The following is a 22,039-nucleotide window of genomic DNA, read 5'->3' on the forward strand; positions in this document are numbered from 1 at the left end:
AAAACACTGGCATCTAGCAAATAAAGACCATTACAAGTCATAGAGAATACATAACAAGTTACAAGTATATTAAAATGTTCCTATTTCTAAAGGCAGCCTAGCAGCAAGCATTCGGTTTGTCCATAAGCCTAAGCCGCTTCTGCCCATTTACCACAGAATGTCAGGGGACAGTCTCCTGCAAAAAATGCAGCATGGGGGCACACAAAACAACAATGAATGTCTAAATTCAGTTATATGGGCTCGCTGCCCAAAAACAGTGTTTGTGGGGAGAAACAGAGTGGAGGCGGCTGTAAGCATGGCCATATCCTCATTCAATGAGGGTGCGTCAGCCATCCTTAATGTGATGGCCAACCTGTGGCTGGAGAGCACAACCATCACCCTAAACACCATCAGGGAAGCTGACATGCTGAGGGTAACCAAAGCAAATGCCATCCTGTCTCCCCAAGCAAAGAAAAAGAGAAAACTTGAGGACAATGAAAGAAAAGTGAAAAGGCACCAGCAAGAACAGGTTGAGGGTGCGACATATGGGGCAGGGATGGAAATGTAGGCCCAATGTTCTGTATATGCAAATCAATGAATTACCAAAAATAGGTTGCACAAAACATGTATGTTTTAATCATTTTGATTTAAGCTATGAACTGGTAAATTTTCATGGTGATATGTGTAAGCTAAAATGTTACCTCACCTGCACAATACCGTAATTAACCAGCCTGTTACAGCAGTTTTTGGCTTTCTATGGCTGTCATGTTATTAAATGATTTGTTTAAATGATCTTTACATATTCATAACTGTTATGACTAAGAGCTTGAGCATTTATTTTTTGTTCAAGTAGATTTTTGATGTATAAATGTATGAAAATCCCCTATATAAATCTTTAAATGCCGTTTTCTCAAAATGAGTGTTTTTTCATTTTTAGGTGCGCATTTCTCAGTCTGTGTTGACCCTAGGTACACCATACTTTCCAGTTTCACACATAGCATTAATATGAAGACATTTACAGCTGGATTTATTTATAAATTGTTCCTGGCCAGATATATGGGTCATTTTACCTGAAAATCATGGCGGAAAATAGTGTTTTTAAGGTCATGGATAGTATATTTTGATTTCCCAAGTCATAAAAGCAGATATCCTGAAATCCACCTGAGCATTTGTTGTCATTTGATATATGAACAAAATAAAAAAAGAATTTTGGTCTTAGCTTTATCACAGTTAAAATTTCATGCACCAGAAATAATTCCAAAAATCGCGCATATTTAATGAGATTCCGCCTAATTTGCATAATTAAATATGCAAATTTCAAAAACTTGTAATACATTATTTTCATATATTGATGTATGTAATCAACTGGTAAAGTTTCATGATGATCCCTTGAATTTAAAATTTTTACCCTATTCACCTGCCATTTCTCGCCTTAACTTGTGTTTACCGCGGTTCAGACACCATCCATTTTTAGATGCGTCCCAGCATCTCTATAAGAGGGTCTGTCTGTCCGTCCGTCCGTCCGTCCGTCCGTCCGTCTGAAACGCATTCCTTCAATTGTGTCTGAAACGCATTCTTTCAATTGTTCCTTCATGTGGCCACAAGGCGGCAGACTTGCCATTTTGGACCGGAGCGAATGCGTGCAAGCATAGCCTTTCTAACCGGATGCTAACGTTGGCGAAAAGTAGCCTAGCCACAGGCTAACTGACAAACGTGAGGCCAACAACTCAGCCGATCGTGATGTACGCCACAAATAGACCAATCGACCTCATATTTAGACACTACAATGTTGATTTCTGCCTTCGATTTTCATCAGTTCAGAAATCTAGCGTCGGATTAACACATTATTAAGGTAGTAAAGCGAGTTGCCGCCATGTTTGTTTTCCAGAATCACCACCCGGGTAGAGAGCTCACGTGCAGCATTCTGGGTAATTGAGTTTCACTGCTTTGTGCCTTGACGGTGAAGCTGGTATTGAAAAAAAAAGTCCATAAGCGCATGATTCACCCAAACGGTTTTATTGATTTATTATTTGTCGATGTTTAGATTCTTTCCCACATGCACATACTGCTGAAATGGCGTGATACTAAAGGTTGTTAGGCCTAATAAATGTCTGGTAATTTGTAATGTTCACTTCATCTAGGCTATGTGAAATTTCAAATCATAGCCTATGGTTCTTTTCCAAATCCAATAATGATGATAAGCTTATTATACCCTAAACTGCAAAAAATAAAGCCATGTCTCGCCATTTTGCTGCCTTGCTGCCTGCCACAATATTTGGAGTGTCCATGATGACCAATAAACAAAAAGTACATCCTCGGGGGGCGTTGACAGGCTAGGAGGAGGCCAGGGGGCGTTTGGGGGGGGGGGGGGGGGGGGGGGTGGGGGGGGGGGGGGATGGCATAGTTGGAACTGGCATAGAGGGACGCATCTGTTGTCCGCCTGTCGGCCTTGTTTTCTAGTTTTTTTTTTCTCCCGTGTGTTTTTTTCAGTGAAACTTAAAACAATCAGCGCAGACCTAGTCTGACGCGACAATAGGCCTATCAAAATAAACTAACAAAAATGTTGATATGACAGGCAAGTTGTGACCGTTTTCTGCAGTCTACATTGCACTCACTTTCAAAATGGCCCGACGTGATGGAAGCTTTGATGTTCAGGAAGGTCCCTGACTCCCCGGCAAATATGCAACAAAGTTGCGTTCTGTTCGGGAATTAGTAACCTATCGCTAATGCAAACGATATGAGAAAATGAAATGCCAAAGCAGCATTTCGTCCTTTTTTGGTGGACCATCAAATAAAAAACTACCAACCCCCCAACTAGTAGGCTAGTGCCTAGAAACAGGCGCGCAAAAAGGGTAGTCTATGCATTGCATTGCATAAGTGCAGTCAGTGGGGGAGCAAACACATTAAAAAAGATATTTGGTTTGAAATACTTTTGCTTCCAACTCCTGACTGTTCTTTGAGTGGCTATGCAAAAAGACGCACCAACAGTAGGCAGATGTTGCGAGAGGCGCCCTGTCCTGATCACTTTCCTCGGGGTTTGTTAGACTGAAGAGGAGGAGCGCTGCGCCCTCTCGCTAATTGATGAGGTGCCGTATTGGATGCAGAAAAGTTGAATTACTTAATGCACCACAATCAAATAAAAGACCGCAAAATGTAGGAATTAACTAAGCCACTGGAACCATACGTCATCTGTGTGCAAAAGTACGTCCTGGCAATTGTGATCCGAACCGAATATAGGCTACGCTGCTTTAGGAAGGGAGATGCTTGAAAACGGAGCATAAAAGGATTGTACGTGCACCACAAGCAAATGAAAGACCCCAACATGGAGGCATGAACTACGCTACTTGAATTAAGACTATGGTATGAAACCGTCACCTGTGTGCAAGCGTGTGTCCTTGCCATCAGGAAAACTGCACATTAGGCTATGAAACCGTTGGGCCTTGATCGTAAATCTGGCTAGTGTCAAGGCAGACGGAATGGGTGGTGTAGCCCCTGAACATGCAATGAATTTGTATGACCCAAATAAAAGTTTGTAGAAAGTTGCAATGCATGAGGATTACACGTTGCACTCGGTCTGTATTGGTTAGTGCACTTGGGATTGTGAGTGACTGAAGTGTCTTTGGCACATGACATGTAGCCTACAGATATTGCTCCTTGGTGATTTCAGTGTAACATTTTTGCGCAAGAGATGTCCAACTGCATTACAAAAAAACTGAATGTAGGCTATCATTGTCTGAGTGTCCGTCTTAGAAAAAAAAAAAACACCCCGCCCACGTTGTCACGACGCCACCAGGTTCTCCATCAGTCTCTACTCCTCGTCACTCTGCTCCAACGATCTCCCAATCTAATTCCCCTGTCTACTAATTGCCCAATCATCCTATCCACTTTCCCAATCATCCAATCTCCACTCTACTACTCCCCAGCACCTGCAGCCAATCCCCTCTACTACTCCCCAGCACCTGTAACCAATCTCCTGCTGCCCATTTAAACCCCTGTCACCCTGCTCTCTCCGTCTGGCTTCAATGGAGAACCTAACTCCAGCACATGGACTGCTCCTTGTTCCTGAAGCTCTGCTCCTTGTTTCGCGAAGTGCCTGCTACGTCCCAGGTTGTAGAACTTTTATGTTGGACATTTTCTATTGGAAATCTTTCTGTTGGACGATACACTCTTACAAGTTTGGACTGCCTTCTTATTCTGATGATCTTCTGAGCGTTAACTTCCAAGACCTTGTTTATTTCTCCTGCCTTGGTTCATGTTTGAAAATTAAAACAACTTGATTGATCGTAACCTTGTTTCCTGAGTCTGTGTGCCCTGACACCGTGTTTTTGACATTAAGTGCTATTCATTTGATATCATCCAATATTGAGCTGTTAGTCGTGTTAACTTCATTTTGTGACTTCACGTTTCATGGGGGAAAAAAATCCCCCCCCTCTGGTTTTTTGACAAATCGCACCCTGAATGTAGTCATAATATGTTGTAAGTAATTATAATATATAATTTGTTCTAAATGCGCTTATAATGCACTATAGATATGGGCTTCATAGAAAGTTGTTATAAATAATTATAGAATAAACTGAACAGTGAATTATGTTGAGTATATTGTTTATCTGTGTTGAGGAAATAGTTAAATAAAATAATTAAAAGGAACATAATTAATGCATAGTTTATTTTGGCGAGATTTGTTTTTTTTTTTTTTAAATGGCTAGTTGAACTTCCATTTGGCTAGTAAGAAAAAAAAATCTACTAGCCAAATTGGCTGGTGGGGGGAAAAGTTCATTTAGAGCCCTGGCTGCACCTATGACTGAGCAGCCCTTTTTAGGATCCTAATTAGTTGAGTTTGGGGCCCTGGACCAACTCCCCCAATTTCCCATCATTGAGAGTATGGGAGAGCCAACAAGTTTGAAAGAGGTACAAGAAGCCCTCCGTAAAATGGCTAAAATACAACAAGGCTCCTGGCCCTGATGGTATTCCAGCTGAAGTCTTGAAAGAAGGTGGGAATGTCCTCCTTGAACACATCCATCAATCTTGCCATCAACATCAACAAGACCCAAATCCTCTACCAGCCACCATCCAACACTACCAACCCACCAAACACAACATAACATATAAAGCCACAGTTGATGTAGAAGTACACCACTGCCTTAGCTGTACCACTCAAGGCTAAAGGAAATAGTCTTTGAGAACTGTGACCTTCTGTCAAGGACTAAAATCCTACTTCCCCACTGTCCTGTATGGGTCAGAGACCTGGACCACATACAGCAGGCACCTGAGACCACATGACGCCTTCCATCATAGATACCTTAGGAGAATTATCAGAATAACCTGGCAGGACCGACAAACAAACACCAATGTCTTGGAGGAAGCTGGCATCCCTACCATCACTGCCATCATTGCACAGCACCAGCTCAGATGGACTGGTCATGTCATCTGTATGTCTGACTCTCAACTCCCAAACAAGTCCTGTATTCACAGCTTGTTGAAGGAAAGCGTGCACCAGGAGGCCAAAAGAAGAGTTACAAGGACAATATCAAAGATAACATCAAGAAGTGCCATATACCCCTTAACACCTGGCAGGCTACTGCGAAGAACAGGCCTGTCTGGAGATGAGCTGTTCGAGAGGGGGCTGCACAATATAACCGTGATCTTTACAGTGCTGCAGAACAGAAGCGCAAACAGAAGAAGGTGACAGCCGCCAACACGGTTCCACCAAAACTCATAACTACCCCTGCCCATCCGTGCCCACATTGCCCCAAAGTATGTGGATCCAGGATTGGCCTCTTCTGAAGACCCATAAGATCAAAGAAGGAGAACAGACATACTCGAATACTAGTGTCCGCCCATGAAGATGATGGTGTGTGTGTGTGTGACGCATATATGGACTTGTGCTTTGCTGAAGAATGTGTGAAATATCAACCAATAGTTCATGCATTGACAGACAGTGGCTACAAAACATCCATGGTGACACTTATCTATGGTAGCCTAGGCCATGTTCATAGGCTGTGTGTGAGAGGACTGCAAATAGCCGACCTAAATAAGAAAAAAGCAAAGCAGCTAGATAATTATTGCTCAATTTCTGCAGTTATAGGCAGTTTGCATATATGGAGAAGGAGATGCCACTTGTATCCTTGAAGAGGCTGTAGACTAGATCACTATCATTTTGGTATTCATGTAAAAGACACATTATTGTTTCTTTAACATTGTTTGGGGCGCTGTATTGTTTCTCGATAATTATTGGTCCTCCCAAATAAATAAAATCAATCTGTGTGTGTGTGTGTGTGTGTGTGTGTGTGTGTGTGTGTGTGTGTGTGTGTGTGTGTGTGTGTGTAACACCAGGTTCAAACACCAGTAAAGTTGTTGACACCATTGAAGAGCCATGAGACAGTTTCACAATAATATTGAGGGTTTTATTACAAGCAAAATACATCGCAAACAAAGGAGGGTTGGAGGGATGGCTGTTCACCCGCAGGGTAATACTGTACACAGAAACACAGCAATACGGTTAACCACTACAAGTGCACTCAATAAATAGTTTATGAAAAGGTACAAGGCACTGCAAACTGACCAGGCGAACTAAACACTATAAATCGGCCTGTGGTGAACAACCAAACCCTCACTACAACCAGTGGCCCAATGCACAAAGCTTAAAACCTCAGCAATTATAAATTAAGTTACAATTAACATTATCTTTATTAAGTTTAACAATCAATATCTAAAAAAGGGTTAAAATCACTTTCACTAAAATCAAACCTATGCTGGGCCGCTGGCTGAAGTAGTTGGTGGCGCACGGTGTCCCACTACAGGTTGGCCACCCTGCATGAGACAGAAATCAAAAGCAAATGAAACAAAGCATACACACCCACTCATACACCAATCACACATTGAAACTGAACTAACACATGCACTCACAACCATCAATGACACCATGCCACCAGGTTGCATAGCCTAGCTACTGGAGATCAAGTAAGTTACATAAATAAGTCAGTTTCATCTCACAGACACACTTACACTCAATCACTCACATGCACACCAAAAACAACCACCTGTGCACCACCAACCTTACCCCCTGCACAAAGGAGACCAGAGAGAGCCAGCACTACCAACTTCCTGTTTATATTGGGAAGCCATCTTGTCAAGTTGGGCACTTCCTGTCTCTCAGCGCCACAGCTCCCCCTCTGTCCTGGCCCAGTCATCACACCCACCCACAACATAATTCATTCCGTTACATCCCCCTCCACTTTTCTGCAGCCTGTCCTCAGGCTGGTCTCAGCATGCTTTCAGAGATGGTCATCACTAGATCGGTGCAGTGGATCCAGGCACGCCTGCTGCTGGAGTTGAGGGTCCAGGACCAGGTCCATCTGCTGCTGCCGCTTCTTCTACGGGAGCCTGTTAGTCAGAGGACAAGGTCAAAGCAACATTCTATGCAAACCCCTTTTTTCCACTCCCCATTTCAGGTTCAGCATAAACAGGCGTGTCAATGTTGTGGCTCTTACCACCATCGAAAATCCAAGGAGTCCTTGGATGCTGCCCTGCCCCACCAGTCACCTCACGAATACCTGTCACCGTTGCAAAGAGTCAACCTGCCAGATGGGCATCGCCCACAAGGCCCCCTGGTGAGGTGAAGCGATGCTCTTTCTCCATAGGTGTTCATGGGTGTTTGCTTCTTGACTTCAGAGGGAGCACAGTTTCCAGCAACGTCCAACTGTAGCACTCCATACCACAGATGCAGGACCCCGTTGCCATTGGCTGCCCTCAGCTGTGGCCAGGAGGTTGGAGGCTTCAGCCATTGGCCAATTCTCCCAAAAAAGCTCTCCCAACCCTGTCCTGGCACCACGATACCTGGGAGCCAGTATCCAGTCAGCATGACACACACACCATCCATACACACCTGGAGCTTTCACCACCACCACAAGGGGCAGACTTGTTCTTCAAGGGACGTTCTTCATTGGTCAACAATAGCATGGCCGTCTTCCTCTTATCCGGCCTGATGTGCTTCCCCGTCTTCACATCTCGGATTGTAGGCGGGTCATTGACCATCTTTTGCCGGCACTCCTGTACACAGAGTGCCGAGATTCACACTCTTCCGAGTCTTGCCTAAACTGAAGAGCAAGTGAGTGACTGGGGCAGAGGCAGGGCTGGCATCGGGGCAGTTGAGTTCCCCATCTACGCAGATAATTCATCAATCAAGTTAGTTTTCAACAGTTACAGCAAACATTCTAAAACACATTTCATTGCTTAAAATTGTCAACAGGGACTCTAAAACAGGGCATCACAGAAATACAGACGGCACAGCAATAAAATCTCTCTGTCTCTCAAACCTCCCTCATTCAGATTTAAAGACATCCTCAATGATGTAACAACTTTAAAACACTGGTGCTGCAGACTACGCCAAAGATGTAACACCAGGTTCAAACACCAGTAAAGTTGTTGACACCATTGAAGAGCCATGACACAGTTTCACAGTAATATTGAGGGTTTTATTACAAGCAAATACATCGCAAACAAAGGAGGGTTGGAGGGATGGCTGTTCACCCGCAGGGTAATACTGTACACAGAAACACAGCAATACGGTTAACCACTACAAGTGCACTCAATAAATAGTTTATGAAAAGGTACAAGGCACTGCAAACTGACCAGGCTAACTAAACACTACAAATCGGCCTGTGGTGAACAACCAAACCCTCACTACAACCAGTGGCCCAATGCACAAAGCTTAAAACCTCAGCAATTATAAATTAAGTTACAATTAACATTATCTTTATTAAGTTTAACAATCAATATCTAAAAAAGGGTTAAAATCACTTTCACTAAAATCAAACCTATGCTGGGCCGCTGGCTGAAGTAGTTGGTGGCGCACGGTGTCCCACTACAGGTTGGCCACCCTGCATGAGACAGAAATCAAAAGCAAATGAAACAAAGCATACACACCCACTCATACACCAATCACACATTGAAACTGAACTAACACATGCACTCACAACCATCAATGACACCATGCCACCAGGTTGCATAGCCTAGCTACTGGAGATCAAGTAAGTTACATAAATAAGTCAGTTTCATCTCACAGACACACTTACACTCAATCACTCACATGCACACCAAAAACAACCACCTGTGCACCACCAACCTTACCCCCTGCACAAAGGAGACCAGAGAGAGCCAGCACTACCAACTTCCTGTTTATATTGGGAAGCCATCTTGTCAAGTTGGGCACTTCCTGTCTCTCAGCGCCACAGCTCCCCCTCTGTCCTGGCCCAGTCATCACACCCACCCATAACATAATTCATTCCGTTACATGTGTGTGTGTGTGTGTGTGTGTGTGTGTGTGTGTGTGTGTGTGTGTGTGTCCAGATTTGAAATTGTTGTATAGAGGTGCAACCCTCAGGTCTCAGATTGACATGATGGTGTTTTACAGGGTGGATTTCAGCTGTGACCCTGATAATGAGGAGGAAGATGATGACTCATCTAAGAGTTGGCTACATCTGAGCTGCAGAGTGCTGGAGGACTCAGAAGTGACGACACCATCTGCTGACCACCAACAGCAGAGTCAAGAGTGAGTAGCTATCCCAGCATCCTTTAGCTCCTCCCCACTCCACACCACACCACATACAGGTGGGTCAAAGACGTCCAAAAAGGTATTGTCATTCAGTGTAACGGATACATTCTGCTGACTGTAACTGTAAAAAAACACGATTTTAAAATTGTTTCAAGTGAATGGATGACAGCCGAGGCTTTCATGAATTCACTGGAAAAAAAATTAAATAAAAAGAGTCATGTTTTTTACAGTTACAGTCAGCAGAAGGTATCCGTTACACTGAATGACAATTCCTTTTTGGACGTCTTTGACCCACGTCTATCTTTCACTCCTCCTGGAGGTCTGTTCATCCCTCCATCCTCATGCAGGTCTGTCTTTCACTCCTCCTGGGGTCTCTTCATCCGCCCATCCTCTATCTCTCATCTTTTTGTGCTGCTAGTACTTTTCAGTTGTTCACACTGTAAGTATTATCGAGTGAGGATCAAATCCTTGCATGAGTTGCACCCAAATAAGTTGGATAATCGCGTTTTGGGGATTAATTACTTATGAATTATGTAATAATCCATGAATTAATAAATCAAAATGCAATAAAATAGATCAGTCTCATAAAAATGTACACGTTGTGAGTAGCTGTACAGTAAAGCAGCACCTTCTTACTGTTTCACTATGACGGCCAACACACAAGTGCACAAAACATGGTTGAAGGAAATTAATGTTCTAAGTAAGTTGATTCCGAACGCACACTATGCAACAATACACAAAATACGGTCAAATGTTTCGCTTTTGTTGATTACCAAGTAATCTAATAAAGGCGCTACATTCAAAGTTGGTTCAACGGAATAATAACAAAATATAAGGCACAAATAATATAAAACAAGAAAGAAAATAAAAAGAGGAAAAAGAAAGGGAGACAGGCTTCCAGCCTGTGTGTGTGTGTGTGTGTGTGTGTGTGTGTGTGTGTGTGTGTGTGTGTGTGTGTGTGTGTGTGTGTGTGTGTGTGTGTGTGTGTGTGTGTGTGTGTGTGTGTATGTGTGTGTGTGTGTGTGTGTGTGTGTGTGTGTGTGTGTGTGTGTGTGTGCGTGCGTGCGTGTGTGTGTGTGTGTGTGGTTGCTAAGATACCACGTGTATGTGGTTGACTAAGCTAGCATTAGCTACAGAAAGCTCAGACAATGGAAAGCAACTGATCAGTAGCTACTTAGCAAAGGCCTAATGGTGGATAGGTGGGGTCCCAAAGGGCCCACAACAATGTCTTGGATTTCTGTAATCAGTGCACACAATTCCAAGTGGAAAAGACCGAAAGAGAAAGGAAGGGGAATGACAGAGTAGCCAATGGGAGGGACTCGTATGGACCGCTACGAGTGTGTATGTTGCCGGGCAACAATGGCGTCCGCTCGGCTAGGTTAGCATTAGCATCAGAACCATGAACAATAGGGTATAGCTAGTAGCTACAGTATATAACAAGGAAACCGTATGGTTTCAGGCGCTCCAAGTCCCGTAGTGGATGAGCATTTGTATCAAAAGGTTCTGGAATTAACGCTACCAATTCTGAGTAGAACGGGGAGAGAGAGAAAAGAGAAAGAAAAGAAAGAGCAAGTGGGAGACGTTGCCGTCTACAACACCATTATGAGTTGTTAAAACTCAGGAAGTGGTGTTTCAGCGTGCTTGTGTAAACACAACAGGCCCAACGTGGCTGTGGCTAACTTAGTGAGAGCTCCGAGCAGAGTTGGATATTCAGAGAATGTTTGACTACAGATTATGCACTAAAAGTGTATAAATTAGTACTGACATGTTCAGATTGCTCTGTAAGTCTAATGTTCCGAAAGGATGGGAGGGAAAGAACGAGAGAGAGAGAGAGGGAGAGAGATGGAACTGTTGGTGGCTATGTGTGTCTATGTAAACAAATTGTTAGCGTCGTGTTGAGCAAACCTAGGGCCTGTTACGGCCTGTTACTAACAAATAGATCAGCGTGTGTATTTCTGGCCTGATAAGCAAAGCAATCACGTTATGACTAAAGGTTGACCGATATATCGGCCGGCCGATATCGATATATCGGGCCTATATTTGCGTTTATTAAGTGTATCTGTATCGGCCGATACACATGCGGTTTTCGCCGATACGCCCACACCTAGATTTTGAGACGGGCAGCTCTGCTGGCAGACTCGCAATGCACGCTGTTGCATCACCCCTCCCCCACTCATGGAGTTAAAGCAAACAGCCTTGTAGGCTGCCACAAAGTTTTAGACTGTCAGATGCATCCTATATTAATGTGGATACTGAATGACATGGCATGTGCATGTTATAGGCCTACAGGGAGAATGTTTCAGCTCCATCCATTTTCTGTAGCTCTACTGATTTTATTTCCCTGGTTCATTGTTCAGTCAATAATGATTTGCCATACCTTTTACCTAGCGTTGTAACTGAGTGTCTACCGGCATTTATTATGTTTCAGTGTTAATTTCCACCACGTTTCAAAAAGTGCATTTCATACCGTCATTAATTTATCAACTTCCATCTGTTTTAGCGATCTCTAATGGGTAGCAAACATCACTTGCAAACTGGATACATTAAAATATTTTAAAACATTTCTGTAGCATTTAGCTCACCAGCATGCAGACTGCATAATGCAGTCATCTCGTTGAGCAACCAACCAGCTCCAACCAACCAAACCTGTTTTTATTTCCCTGGTTCATTGTTTGGTCATTTATCACCCCCATTTGCATAACTTTTACCAAGCGTTGTAACGAGTGCCTACCAGCATGTTTCAGTGTAAATTTCCACCGCATTTCAAAACGCGCATTTCGTAGCGTCATTCATATATCAACTTCCATCTGTTTAGCGATCTCTAATGAGCAACAAACATCACTTGCAAACTGGCTATTTCAAGTCATAGAAGTTTATTTGGTTAGAAATACTGTAAAACATTTCTATAACATTTAACTGACCAGGGCCTCGTTTCCGAAAGGGCCTTAAGTACTACTTAACGCTACGTGCTACTTAAGTTCACACGTAACACCATCGTAGAGCTCACGGAGCGTTTCCCAAAGCCAACTTAGCAAAGAACCATCGCAGGTTGACACGTAACTCTAAGAGAAATCCACGAGTGGTCTGGAGTAGTCTTAATGCGCTAAGATTGATCGTAACGGCATGGCACAGTGGAGACACCCACAGGATATGAAGGGAAAAGAAGAAACTTGCGCATAAGATTGCTGTTTTAAGACGCGAGTGGCATGGCACAGTGGAGACACCCACAGGAAAAGAGGAAACTTGCGCTTCAAGTTGATGTTTTAAGACGGGAGTGTAAATATCATGGCACCACAGTTGACACTGTAACGAAAATAAGAAGGTAACATTAATTGTGTAAGTGTATAAAATAAAAGCAATGTGTTTGGAAAATATTTTACAGGCAGCAAAATAGTTCAGTTGTGTTTGATAAATCAGGGCATTATTAAACTGTGATCAATCATAATTTGTGTGGGTACTTCGTGAACAAGAACAAGGCATCCACACACAAAATAAATAGGGGGCTTCGGCGACCAGAGACAAGAGTGATGATGTCGGAAGGCCACTACCGAAACATTAAAAAAAGAAAAACGGTCAGCGAGTCGTTGCGCCCTCTTCCATTTGAAAGGGAAGGCGACACAGAAAAGACAAGGGTAAACTATGACTTAAAAAAGGCAGCGGTGGGGATTTGTGTAATTTTTTTGTTTTAATAGCAGACTGCGGTGCAAAATGCTCCTCACAGTTGTTAAAGCCTTGAGTGCGCAGTACTTTGCGCGCCGCTCCCGAAATGCGCATCCCAATTTGGAACTCCTAGGCCTACTTGTCTTCTTAAATATTAAGTACGGTAGCCAACTGCACGCGCTTTGTCTGGTTTAACGGCGTAGCTCATGGTTTTGCATGATTTCATTGTGTGTGTGCATTCTATTTCATTTGCCAACAATAACTCCTGTCGATAGTTGCAAACTGCTACAAAGTCTCACCCTTATAGAAACTTACTGACACACGCCTTACATTTTGTAAATGGTTTAGCAGCATGACGATGAAGTTCACTTCAAGGACACTTCAGCACCACATTTGTGGACAGCGATCTTGAAGAGCGACGCTACGAATGATCTTAGAGGCTGTGCACGCGCGTTCATGTACCAGTGTCTTTGGGAAACAGTCGTAGGAAATCTAAGAACATTCGTAGGATCACTGGTTAACGACACACGTAAGGCTAAGAACCATCGTTATCGGGAAACGAGGTCCTGGTCACCAGCATTCTGCCACTTCCTCGTTCAGCAACAAGTAGAGGTCCTTAACTCCTAACATAATTGAACCTCTTATTGAAACAGGAAGTTGGCCACCATTTTAGTTTGCAGTGTTTTTAAAACAGTGCAAATGCATGTGTTCATGCATATAATGAGTATAAACCTTTTTCTATATGCCTACTATGGCAACCTGATATAGCGCCACCATATGGTAGGCAAATGAACTGCAAGGAGGGTATCCGGATTAGACGGATCACTCGGATCATTCGGATCACTTATTTAAAATAAATACAAATAAATAGTAATTAGGGCTGGGACATTAATGCATTCATTTTGATTAATTAATCACACGATGTGATTAATTAATTAACACGATTTAAAAAATTAATCGCGGTATAATATAGCTACATAGTTCTGGATTAGACCAGTGGAGGGCAGTATTACGCCTGATGGTGAACAGCCTGCTGAAATTGAGAAGAGTTCTCCCTTCTTTTAAAAATGTATAATATTTTTAGATTATGCTTATTAGGGCCCAAGCACCGGAGGGTGCGAGGCCCTATTGTTCTTGCAATGTTTTTTATTTTTTTTTTTTTTTTTTTAATTATTATTATTATTATTTGCCTTTTCCCCGCACGTCAGGCTCGTTTTGAGGGGGTTGCCTTGCGTAACTTTGAACGAAAATCGGCACAGGTGTTCGGTATCCCGGCACGAAGGACTCCAAAAAAGCCCCGCCCTTAAATCGGCCCAGGGGCTCTGTAGCGCCCCCTTAAGTCATGGGCCTATGGGGCGCAACCGGCAAAAAGTTGAAGCTACGCACTCCAATTTTTTTTTGGTTGTACATCTCACTGAGACAAGCAAAAAAAGTCTTTGAGATGCCATGGCCACACCCAACAGGAAGTGAGGTAATTGGACTTAAATTTGAACTTTTGTCAACTTTTGACATACGACAAAATTGTCATACCATGAACTTTGATGTACTTGTCCTGAACCGTGCAACTCTTCGGTTTCGTTTTAATATTTAAATGATCTTAAGACATCGCAGATGATATATTGCGAAGGAATTTTCAATATGTTGTAAGAAAACAAGATGGCGGCTTGATGAAGTCTGATGAAAAAATCACAGAAAATGTGCCTCTACTGTGCCCTTTCTGAGGGGGTTGCCATGCATATCTTTCAACATTGCTTCGCACAGGTGTTTGGTAGGACACAACGTACCTCTCAAAACAAGCCCCACCCCTAACTCAGGACATGGGCTCTGTAGCGCCCCCTTAAGTCATGGGCCTATGGGGCGGACCGGCATTAAGTTGAAGTTACGGACTCCAAACATTTTTTGTGTGTGTATCTCACTAAGCCAATCAAAAAAGTCTTTAGGATGCCATGACCACACCCAACAGGAAGTGAGGTAATTGGACTAGAAATTCAACTTTTGACATACGACAAAATTGTCATACCGTGAACATTGATGTACTCGTCCTGAACCGTACAACTGTTCGGTTTCGTTTTAATTGGTAAATGATCTTAAGACATCGCAGATGATATATTGTGAAGGAATTTTCAATATGTTGTAAGAAAACAAGATGGCGGCTTGATGTATTCTGATGAAAAAATGACAGAAAATGTGCCTCCACTATGCCCTTTCTGAGGGGGTTGCCATGCATATCTTTCAATGTTGCTTTGCACAGGTGTTTGGTAGGACACAACGTACCTCTCAAAACAAGCCCCACCCCTTACTCAGCACATGGGCTCTGTAGCGCCCCCTTAAGTCATGGGCCTATGGGGTGGGACCGGCTTAAAGTTGAAGCTACGGACTTCAAAATTTTTGGGTGTGTGTATCTCACTAAGCCAATCAAAAAAGTCTTTAGGATGCCATGGCCACACCCAACAGGAAGTGAGGTAATTGGACTTGAAATGCAACTTTTGACATACGACAAAATTGTCATACCATGAACTTTGATGTACTTGTCCTGAACCGTACAACTGTTCGGTTTCGTTTCAATTTGTAAATGATCTTAAGACATTGCAGATGATATATTGCGAAGGAATTTTCAATATGTTGTAAGAAAACAAGATGGCGGCTTGATGTATTCTGATGAAAAAATGACAGAAAATGTGCCTCTAATGTGCCCTTTCTAAGGGGGTTGCCATGCATATCTTTCAACGTTGCTTTGCACAGGTGTTTGGTAGGGCAGCACGTACCTCTCCAAACAAGCCCCGCCCTTAAGACAGCTTATGGGCTCTGTAGCGCCCCCTTAAGTCATGGGCCTATGGGGCGGGTTCAGCATTAAGTTCAAGCTACGGACTTCAACATTTTTATGGATGTGTATCTGACTAAAACGAACAAAAAATGTCATGCAGTGACATGGCCACGCCCAACAGGAAGTGACATAATTGGACCTCTTATTGAAACAGGAAGTTGGCCACCATTTTAGTTTGCAGTGTTTTTAAAACAGTGCAAATGCATGTGTTCATGCATATAATTAGTATAAACCTTTTTCTATATGCCTACTATGGCAACCTGATATAGCGCCACCATATGGTAGGCAAATGAACTGCAGTAAAAGTGGATTTCTTAAATATCTTTATCTCGTGAACCGAACGTCGTAGAGACTCCATTTTTGTTTTGGGCAGGATGTGACGGGATTTGGGGCGATATGCCTTGAACCGTAGGTGCGAGGGCCCGTCATCGCCGCTCGCGGCTTTAATTTATTGTAATTATTCAAAATCCATGTGAAAAAACATTTTTTTCACTGTTCTCATGTCAGATATTTAAATGTGATTAATTCGATTAATTAATTCCAAAGCCGGTAGATTAATTCGATTAAAAAATTTAAGTCCCAGCCCTAATAATAATAATGTATTTTTTAAAACGTTTCTGCGTTTAGTGGCTATGCGCCTCGCCTTTGTTGTCCCATTCATCAATTCACATCGATAAATCAAAGAGTAAGACAGTTTGATCAACAAAACTCACTTTATGAATCGTCACAGTTCCTAAACTCATGCTGGGATCCGACCGTGGGTCTCCTCACTAAACATGCGACCACGACTCGAAGAGCCTTTGGCAGCAGTGAAACGGCATGTTCCTGATTTTGCAATAAATAATGTGTGTGTTTGTATTTAAGAAGACTAAAAGTCAAATATTTGGGTGCAGAAGTCTAGTTGAGCAGGGAGGATAGACAGGAGGCGAGCAGATGACCACTCGCTTCCGCTGCCGAGTTGCCTTGCGACTCGCACACTCGTGGCGAAAACTAAACTTAAGCGATTGATCCGATCCGTAGGGGATTTGCTGCTATCAACAACTCAGTCAGGATTCGTCTCATCGAGTCGCCGAGGGCGCCGCTGCTGACTCGGACGAGGGGAGTGACAGCAGTGGCTTTAAAGTCTGTACGCTGTAACGCAGTGGGTGATAGTAGAGTCACTAGCCTACAGACTGAGATGTAAAAGCGTTGGCAGAGCACTGTTAACATTTAGAAATGTAGACCTCAACAGAGTCAGAAGCACATACATAGGGAGTGGGGATCCGCGACTCATTTGGCCACAACAAGCAGGACTGATCAAACAGGCTCGATGAATGACGAGGCGGGAGTTGGTTCCGTTTTACTCAGTGAGTGTTCGTGACTGAACACAGCATGTAGAGATATTAGAGAATGACTGTTGTAGTCAACTAAAGAGGATATATTCCGGTTTCACAATTGCTCACGCTGTAACTGTCATTTTGTTGACATATTAATGAAATGCCGTCTGACCCGCCTTTAGCGGATCAATGCATGACAGTCATCCGGTCTGTCCGGAGGTCTTCATCCGGTTGTCCAAACGGATCATCCGGGTTTTAATCAGCGCTAGCAACAAGTGAATGTTCCAATCTGAGTAAAATAGAGAGGTGTCCGCCGTTTGGCGGACCAAACCATTTTGAACTAGGGGCGTTTTTACTGGTGGGATTCTTTGCAATGTATTTTTAATATGAAAATAAGGTGTTTTGGTTTAGGAAAATGGTTTTACTTGTCTGTGTTTTATTTGCATTTCTTTGGTTTGTTATTTTGGGCTTTTGTTTGTTATTTAGTTGATTGATTTATTTTGTGAAAGGCCCCAGTTAATCAAGTACAGTAGGCCTATACAGGTGAAAAAATAGTAAATATTTAAACCCATAATAATCCTGGGTTCATCCCCAACATTTTTCAAATTTACAGTCAAGCTCTATGCTATTGTACCACTGTCAAGCCACAGTTCTTTGAATTTTTAATGCCTTATGTATTCCATTTTAGGTGGCTATAATGCTGTATAGGCTACAGACGCTTGAAAAACTAGTTGCTCTGTGCTTTGTACATGACTGTTATTTTCCTGTTATGGTGTGATGAAAAGGTGATGGGATGGATTTTTTTCAATGATACAGATTTTTGTCTTTTTAAAAAAATGTGTCTTATTTTTATTTATTTTTTGTCTTAAAAAAAATGTTTTAGCAATATCGGCCCCAGATATTGGCATCGGCCGTATCGGGAATCGGCCAAGGGTGATGGGAAAAATATCGGTATCAGATCGGCCATGAAAAAATCCTTATCGGTCGACCCATATTATGACGGTCTCCGGAAGGTTCGGAACATTGATGTTTGATAATGTTTATTAGTAGAGAGGGTAACCTAAGCTAAGCAGAAGGATAAACAGAGAAGCAGGAGAATGCAAATAAAACATTTGCACATGAAATATAACTCAAGTCGTAGTCCAAAAACACACCCATCTCAGTAGATAAACTATGCCCAGTATGCCTACTGTGATGAAAAGAAAGACGTCCAGTTTTCCAAGGGGACCTCTGTTCTTGTCCCTCTGGAAGGTGGGTCATTCCACGCCAAATCAACAGGAGCCCGTGCACTTAGGTCTCAAAAAATTCTGAAAATATTACCAAGTGCACCCATGGTACTTAAGAGAAGCACTGTAAATTTATTTGAATGTAAGATGTATACTCTCCGTGTTACAGCCAATTTTACTGGGGGAGGGGGGTGCCCATTTTGTTCACACTCTTTTTTTTGTCAAAGTTCACAAGCCCATGGCTCAAGAACTAAACCATGAAGGAAGCTCACATTTTGCATGCTGGTACATAGATAGGAATAGTTTGTTGCAAAACTGTCCGTTTTGGTCTGGATGATCCTGCATCGTCATAGCATTCTCTCAAAGATGATACAAATTTTATTGCAGTTTTTGGATGTGCTCTGTTTAGGCCGTCAGAAGACATATTTGTACCCAATATAGGTTCTTGATTTGTTTTCCCTGGTAGAGATAAGTAGAAACACTCTCATAAAAAGCAATAAATAGAAAGGAAACCCTATCAGTGTTTGAACAGAAGACCACACAAGTCTGACAAATCATTTTGGGTGTCATTTTCAGAGCTCCAGAACCCCTTGTGGGATTGTCCACAGATTTTTAAAATATATTTTTTCTTTGTTCTCCATGAATTCTTTTAAAAATGGCAATGAGACTGGTCTTATGTGATGTTTTCTTTTTTAATTTCCATCCTGAACATGGGCAACATGCACACTGAGAGCAATATGTTTTCTATGCGTTTCTTCCGCTGCCATCTGCTGGTCAAAAAAGTAACAACATGACTCTTTGTGCCTGACCTACTGTCTCTTTTGGTGTGCGAACCTGCTCCCACATTGAACGCTCCTGAAATCATTGAAATTGAAAGGGATACCTGCATCCCTGCACAGGGACTCTCAGGTGATCATGTCAGGGCAAAATTTGCATTTGATTATTTAGTCATTACATTAAATGTTATAGAAATCATGTTGCTCTCTTTTTGCATTTTGCTCATATTCAGGGTGGACATTAAAAAAGAAAACATCACATAAGACAAGTCTCATTGGCATTTTTAAAAAGAAGACTTCATGGAGAATTAAGTAAAAAATAAAATAAAAATCTGTGGACAATCCCACAAGGTGTTCTGGTGCTCTGAAAATGGCACCCAAAATGATTTGTCAGACTTGTGAGGTCTTCTGGTCAAACACTGATGGGGTTTCCTTTCTATTTATAGCTTTTTATGAGAGTGTTTGGCTCATAGAGGTAGAAAATAACACTAGAGAGGACCCCGCCCCCCTTTTTACGGCAATCTGTAGCGGCCATTATCTGTAGGTAGATCAGAGAAATGGAAATTAACGGAGAACGAGGCTCACCTCTGTCAAAAATGGCTTAATCATGTGAAAATGTCCATCAACACACTATACAAGGACAATAGTTGAAGTGTGTTGCTAACTATGTTCATAAAATATATAATTTTTAAATGTATTTTAAATTTATTTTATCGACTCATATGATTTAAGTAGATATTTAGCCTGCCATTTCAAATCTGGTCTTTGATTAAAGTGTTACCTCATATTTACACAGTTTTAGTTAATTTCTTGACAGGGGTGGGTGTGTTCTCCATTGACTTGCATTGCCTACACTACCTACGGAAGTTGGGAAGCTCCAGCTGCCATTTCCCAGTGCTGTCGCAAATTGCTGTGTCCTCTCTAGTGTTATTTTCTACCTCTATGGTGTTTCTACTTGTATGCACAAGGGCAAAAAATCATGAGGCTATATCATGGGCACAAATATGTCTTCTGAAGGCCTAAACAGAGCACAGCCAAACACCAGTACAATTTGTATCATCTTTGAGGGAATGCTATGATGATGCAGGATCATACAGAACAAAACGGACAATTTTGCAACAAACCATTCCGATCTATGTAGCAGCATGCCAAATTTGAGCTTCCTACATTATTTAGTTCTTGAGCTATGGGCTTATGAACTTTGTAAAAAAAAACAAAATGGGCACCCCCCTCTCCCAGTAAAAATTGGCTGTAACACGGAGAGTATACATATTACATTCAAGTAAATGTACAGTGTTTCTCTTAAGTACCATGGGTGCACTTGGTAATATTTTCAGAATTTTTTGAGACCTAAGTGCGCGGGCTCCTTTTGATTTGACATGGAATGACCCAGGTGGGTGTGATGTATTGAAACGTTATTGGGGTTTGGGTAATTGGGAAGTCTAATTAAGGAACACCTGACACCTGTATGTTGCTTCCTGTTTAACTTGAAGTATAGACACAACTCACAGCAAAAGGGCTGACTGTCTCCGTGTGCGTTATTCTCTGTGAAAATTAGAGATGCACCGGATCCAGATTTTTAGGATCCTGCCGGATACCGGATCAACCGCTTAAGATCTTGCCGGATCCGGAACCGGATACCGGATCCTACGAAAGGGTTGAAACACATAGCCAACTCACACACATGGGCCCTTTCACGTTGGCGCAAACTATTTTTAAGACTCATTGGCTTACTGCCACACTGCCTTCAACGGCTGCTTCCAAAGGGCTTTCACTCCATGCAGCGATTGGGGTTGTGAAAGACAGACTGAAAAGCCTAGGCTACATCAGAAGTAGAAATGCCCCAGATCCTGATTTTTAGGTAACTGCCAGATACCAGATCCACTGCTTAAGATGCTGCTGGATCTGGATAGTCTGAAAAAACGTATTATCCTGCCGGATCCGGAACCGGATCTTGGATCCTGTACATCTCTAGTTAAAACACAACACAAAACTGGCGATGAGGATAAAAACCGGAATTTGGAAGGGATGGCTTTAATTGGGACAATAGGAGAATTCGTCCCGAAGTCAGAGTCCTGGACGGCATATGTTGAAAGAGTGGAGCAGTTCTTCCTAGCGAATGAAATTGCAGAGGAGAAACAGTTGCCCACATTGTTAAGCGTAATGTGACCAACCACTTATGGACTTCTACGAAATTTAGTGCAGCCAGCTAAACCGAAGGACAAAACATATGCCGAAATTGTAAAAACATTGACCACTCATTTTGAGCCTGAACCCCTGTTGATAGAAGAGAGATTCTGTTTCAATCGCCGTAATCAGAAGCCAGATGAGAGTGTCACTAATTACGTAGCTGAGCTGAAGCAGGGCGCAATGCATTGCCAGTTTGGTGCGATGCTGGATGACGCGCTACGGGATCGCTTTGTGAGTGGCATAAGCAGGGGGGGAGTGGGAAGACTTCCCCCTCCCCCCCTCCCCCCCCCCCCAAAAAAAAAAACAACGCGAACAACATGGTTCCCTAACCAAAAAGTAAAAAACACGAAATCTGCAGTCGTACTACATGTGGACATTAGTGTTGTCAAAATATCAACCTGAAGTGGAGAATTGTAGCCTACACCTTGATCACACAGCCATCATCACAGTTCAAAGCATTCACCATAGAACTAGTTGCAGATTAGGCTACATCACGCTACTGTTCCATGAAAATG

The sequence above is a fragment of the Engraulis encrasicolus genome, chromosome 11, assembly GCF_034702125.1.
Source record: "Engraulis encrasicolus isolate BLACKSEA-1 chromosome 11, IST_EnEncr_1.0, whole genome shotgun sequence".
NCBI lineage: Eukaryota > Metazoa > Chordata > Actinopteri > Clupeiformes > Engraulidae > Engraulis > Engraulis encrasicolus.